The following is a 6,462-nucleotide window of genomic DNA, read 5'->3' as shown; positions in this document are numbered from 1 at the left end:
AGAATAATTATTTCTGGTACATAGTCACAGAGTTTCAGTAATTTTTCAGCTGTATGTCTCATACCAGGTCACTACAATTTTTTCTAAAGAATGTATTTTCTAACTAAACTTGTTCTTATTAAGTTAATTATCTTATAAAATTACCTGTAAGCATCTTCAAATTTTCATTTTATGATTATTTAAAATTGTTGGCACCTTTAAATGACTCTGCTCTACAAACTCAATATTTTTAACTGAGAAACCAACTTCTCCCTAAGTGCTGAGGCACCTGGTAAGCTCAGAGTTAATTCTGCCAAATTCTGTGTCTTCATCTATTCAAGCTGCTATAACAAAATACCATAAACTGGGTAGCTTGTAAACAACAAACATTTATTTCTCACAGTTCTACTGGCTGGGAAATCTAAGATCAAGGTGCCAGCAGATTTGGTGTCTAATAAGAGCCCACTTCCTCACAGATGGCACCTTCTCCCTGTGTTCTCACATGGTGGAAGAGAAGAGCTAGCTCTCTGGGGTCTTCCTTATTTTTTAAGTTTTATTTTATTTTTAATTGACAAGTAATAATTATATACATTTATGGAGTACAATATGATGTTTTGATACGTGTATACATTTTGAAATCATCAAATCAGGCTAATTAGCATACCCATACCTTAAATATTTATGATTTCTTTGTGATTTTTAAAAATTCTCTCTTTTAGCTATTTTGAAATATTCAATACATTATCAATAATTATAGTCACCATTCTGTACATAGAATACTGGAACTTATTCCTTCCATCTAACTGAAAGTGCACCTGTTCACCAAAGTCTTCACTTTCCCTGTCCACCCCTACCACCTCCAGTCTCTGGTAACTACCATTCTATTCTCTACTCCTATGAGTTCAACTTTTTTAGATTCCACATTTAAGTGAGATCATATCGTATTTGTCTCCCTGTGCCTGGCTTATTTCACTTATAGTAATGTTCTCTAGGTTCATCACATTGTTGCAAACAGAATTTGCTGTTTTTTAAAGGCTGAGTAGTATTTTATCATACATACATACCACATTTTTAAGATCCAGTCATACATTGATAGACACTTAGGCTATTTTCATATCTTGGCTATTGTGATTAGTAATGTTGAGCATTTCTTCATATGTTTGTTGGTCATTTGAAAAACTTCTGTTCATGCTTTTTTTCCACTTTTAAATGGGATTGTTTGTTTTTTTCCTGATGACTTCAGTTCTTTGTAGATTCTGGATATTAGCCCTTTATTGGATATATAGTTTACAAATATTTGCTTCCATTCTGTAGGTTGTCTAGTTACTCTGTTGATTATTTCCTTTACTGAGTAGAAGATTTTTAATTCAATCAAATCTCATTTATTTATTTTTATTGTTGCTGCAAATTGCCTTTGGGGTCTTAGACATAAACTCTTTCCCTATGTCTAGAAGAGTTTTTCTTACATTTTCTTCTAGAATTTTCACTGTTTCATGCCTTATATTTAAGTCTTCTATCCATCTTGAATTAATTTTTATATATGGTGAGAGATAGGGGTTCTGTTTCATTCTTCTGCATATGGCTATCCAGTTTTCCAAGCACCATTTATTGAATAGGGCTTCCTTTCCCTAGGGTATGTTGCTGTCTGTTTTGTCAAAGAAGAGTCAGTTGTAGATAGATGGTTTTGTATCTGGGTTCTCTGTTCTGTTCCACTGGTCTATGTCTCTACTTTCATACCAGTACCATGCTGTTTGGTTATGATAGCCTTGTAGTATAATTTGAAGTAGAGTAATGAAATGCCTCTAGATTTGTCTTTTTGCTTAAGATTGTTTTGGCTATTTGGGCTCTTTTTTGGTTCCAAATGAAGCATAAAATTATTTTTTTCTAGATTTGTGAAATATGATGTTGGTATTTCGATGGGGATTGCATTGACTCTGTAAATCACTTTGGGCAGTATTTTAACAATGTTTATTCTACCAATACATGAGCATGATATGTTTTTCCATTTATATGTGTTATCTGCAAATTATGTCATCAGTATTTTAGGTTCTCCTTGTAGAGATCTTTCATCTCCTTGGTTAGGCATATTCCTAAGGATTTTACTTTCTTTGTAGCTATTGTGAATGATATTGAATATTTGATTTGACTCTCAGCTTGACTGTTATTAGTAAAGAAATGCTACTGATTTGTGTACGCTGATTTTGTAACCTGCAACTTTGCTGAATTTATTTATAAATTCTAGGAGTCATTTGGTTGAGTCTCGGATTTTCTAGATACAAGATCACATCATCAGCAAAAAGCAATAGTTTGATCTCCTCTTTCTCAATGTGGATACCCTTTATTTCTTTCTCTTGCCTGATTGCTCTGGCCAGGACTTCTAGTACCATGTTGAATAGAAGTGGGAACAGTGGACACTCTTATGTTTTCTAGTTCTTAGGGGGAATGTTTTCAACTTTTCCCCGTTCAGTATGATGTTGGCAGTGAGTTTGTCATATACGGCTTTTATAATTTTGAGATATTTGCCTACTATGCCTAGTTTGTTGAGAGTTTTTACCATGAAAGGGTACTGGATTTTATTGAATGCTTTTTCTGCATCTATTGAGGTGATCATATGGTCTTTGTTTTGCTACTGTTTATGTGGGGAATCACATTTATTGATTTGCATATGTTGAACCATCCTTGCATTCATGGGATGAAACCCACTTGATCATGGTGAATTATTTTTTGATGTGTTGTTGAATTCGGTTTGCTAGTATTTTCTTGAGGATTTTTGCATCTATACTCATAAGGATATTGGTCTGTAGTTTTCTTCTTTTGTTGTGCTCTTTCCTGGCTTTGATATCAAGGTGATACTGGCTTCATAGAATGAGTTAGGGAGGATTCCCTCTTTGTTGATGCTATGGAATAATTTCTGTAGGATAGATAACAGTTCTTCATTGTAGGTCTGGTATAACTCAGCTATGAATCCATCTGGTACAAGGTGTTTTTTGTTGACCAATTTTTTCTTACAATTTCAATCTTGCTACTTGTTATTGGTCTGTTCATGATTTCTATTTCTTCCTTATTGAGTCTTGGGAGATTGTGTGTTTACAGGAATTTATCCATTTTCTCTAAGTTTTTCAGTGTATATGTGTAGAGATTTTGGTAGTATTTGTGGAGGATATTTTGTATTCCTCTGGTATCAGTTGTAATATCTCCTTATTCATTTCTGATTGAGTTTATTTGTGTCCTTTCTGTTTTCTCTCTGGTTAATCTAGCTAGAGGCCTATCAATTTTGTTTATCTTTTCAAAAACCCAAATTTTTGTTTTGTTGATCCTTTGTATTTATTTAATTTATTTATTTATTTATTTTGGTTTCCAATTCATTTAATTCTGCTCTGAGCTTTGTTATTTCTTTTCTTCTGCTGGATTTGGGTTTGGTTTGCTCTTCCTTTTCTAGTTCCTTGAGATAGGACATTAGGTTGTTAATTTGTCATCTTTCTGTCTTTTTGATGTAGGTGGTTAAGGCTATGAATTTTCCCCTTAGGACTGCTTTTAATGTGCCCCACAGATTTTGATAAGTTGTATCCCCTTTATCTTTCAATTCAAGGAATCTTTTGATTTCCATTTTAATGTCATCATTGACTCTTGGGTTGTGCAGCAGCAGGTTGTTTAATTTCCATGAGTTTGTGTAGATTTGAGTGTTTGTCTTGGAATTGATTTCTAGTTTTATTGCACTGTGGTCTGAGAAGATACACAATATGATTTTAATTTTTTTGAATTTGTTGAGACATGGCTTATGGCCTAAGATATGATTAATCTTGGAGAATATCTCATGTGCCAATGAGAAGAATGTATATTCAGTAGATTTGGGTAGGATGTTCTGTAGATGTCTGTTAGGTCCATTCGTTCTACAGTCCTCAGTCCAGTGTTTTTTTTTTATTGATTTTCTGCTGTGATGATCTTTTCAGCTCTGTCAGTGGGATGTTGAAGTCCCTGGCATTTATGATGCTACTGTTTATCTCTTTGTTTAGATTTAGTGGGATTTCCTTTATGAATCTGGGAACTCCTGTGTTAGGTGCATACATATTTAGGATTGTTATGTCTTCTTGTTGAATTACTTCCTTTACCATTATATAATGACCATCTTTGTCCTTTTTTTACCATTGTTGATTTAAAGTCTATTTTATCTTTACAAGATATGGCTACACCTGCTCTCTTTCAGTTTCCATTTGCAAGGAGTATTTTGTTCTATCCCTTCACCTTGAGTCTGTATGAATCCTTGTGGGTCAGATGTGTTTTCTAGAGACAGCAAATATTTGGCTTGTGTTTTTTCATTCATTCATCCAGTCTATGTCTTTTAAGTGGGGCATTTAGACTATTTATGTTGAGTGTTAGTATGTGGGATGCTGTTCTGATCATCATGTTGGGCAATACCTTATTGTTTTGTTTTTCCTTTTGTGCTATTGTTTTATTGAAGCTATGAGCTTTAACTTTTGGGTGTTTTTACACTGGTGGGTGTCTATTGTGCTGTTCCATGTATAATGCAGTTCTGAGTATTTCCTGTAGGGCAGGTCTAGTAATGACAAATTCCCTTAGCAATTGCTTGTCTGGAAAAGTCTTTATTTATCCATCATTTATGAAACTTAGTTTAAAGAATACAAAATTCTTGGTTGGCATTTGTTCTGTTTGAGAAAACTAAAAATGGGACCCCAATCCATTCTGGCTTATGAGGTCTTTGCTGAGAATCTGCTGTTAGCCTGATGGATTTTCCTTTGTACATTAGTTGTTGCTTTCATCTTGCTGCTAGTAGAATTTTTTCCTTCATTTTGAGTTTGGCCAGGTTGATGATTGTGTGTCTTGGAGATGTCTTATATGCTGTTAATCTTCCTAGTGTTCAATGATCATCTTGTATCTGTATATCTGAATTTCTGATGATACCAGCGAAGTTTTCTTCAATAATTCCCTTGAACATATTTTCCATGTTTTTGCTTTCTTCTTCTTCTCCCTCAGGGATACCTATAATTCATATATCAGTTTGCTTCACATAGTCCCATGTTTCTCTGATTGTTCATTCTTCCTTATTATATTTTCTGCATCTTTGACTGACTGCATTAATTTGAGAGTCTTTTCTTCAAGCTCTGAGATTCTTTCTTCTGCTTGGGTTAGCCTGTTGTTAAAGGTTTCTGCTGCATTTTGAAATTCCCAAGTGAGTCTTTCATTTCTTTCTTTTTTTTTTTTTTTTGAAACAGAGTCTCACTCTGTTGCCCAGGCTAGAGTGAGTGCCGTGGCGTCAGCCTAGCTCACAGCAACCTCAAACTCCTGAGCTCAAGCGATCCTCCTGTCTCAGCCTCCCGAGTAGCTGGGACTACAGGCATGCACCACCATGCCCGGCTAATTTTTTCTATATATATTTTTAGCTGTCCATATAATTTCTTTCTATTTTTAGTAGAGATGGGGTCTCGCTCTTGCTCAGGCTGGTCTCGAACTCCTGAGCTCAAACGATCCGCCCACCTCGGCCTCCCAGAGTGCTAGGATTACAGGCGTGAGCCACCGCGCCCGGCCTGAGTCTTTCATTTCTTTAAGTTCTATTATATCCTTTCTTATGTTGTCTGGCTCTATAGTGAATTTTTCATTTTTTTCACTGATGTCCTGAAATTTTTTTGGCTTCTTTTTGGTGGTTTTCAACTTTCTCTTAAATTCCATTCATCTCACTTGCCATCCATATTCTGAATTCCATTTCTGACATTTTGACAATTTCCTTTTGGTTGGGGTCCATTGCTGTAGACCCATTATGATCCCTTGGGGATGTTGAATTGTTTTGTTTTTTCATGTTGCCAGAATTTTTTTGATGCCTTCTTCTCATCTGAATCCTCTTCTTTCATCTCAGGGCTGATAGGTTGCCAGGGATCCTCATCTCCTTTGCTGGGAACTCTCCTACTTGGTGAGAAGAAGGAGAGGTCCCTAGAGGGCGTTTTTGCATCCTACTCTGGAAGACTGACCCAGTGGTGGAGGGTGCACAGAAAGCCTGTAATGCAGCTATTCCATGTTATCCCATTCCCCTGTGATTATCACAGTTCAATCTGGTACCTTAAGGCCACATGTGGCCTTCTAATTCTTAAGTGTGGCCTTTTGACTGAATCTAAATTTTACAGAACAAATCCTTTTATTTTTATTGTTAATAATACATTTTGTTCTTCTTTTATATTTGTATTTTATTTTTAAAATGAACATATTTAAAATACCAATGAATAAAATAAGTTTGAATGAAATAATCCTCCCAGATTGACTGACAAAATTAGAACCTTGGTAAGCCATAAGGGCTAAATTGATGGATGCTATGCTCATGATTTAGTTCTAACTTCTACCGCCTGACTGGCGCCACTACAGTAGGAGGTCACTGGTTGGTGAGAGTTTATGGTGGTCAAGTACGCCAGTCTGTTATCAGCTTTTGGCAATGGTGCACTGTGTTTTTGTTTGCAGTGAAATTTGTAAATAGTTGCA

This window comes from Eulemur rufifrons, chromosome 8 (assembly GCF_041146395.1).
Source record: "Eulemur rufifrons isolate Redbay chromosome 8, OSU_ERuf_1, whole genome shotgun sequence".
Classification (NCBI taxonomy): domain Eukaryota; kingdom Metazoa; phylum Chordata; class Mammalia; order Primates; family Lemuridae; genus Eulemur; species Eulemur rufifrons.
Note: the sequence above shows the minus strand (reverse complement) of the source record.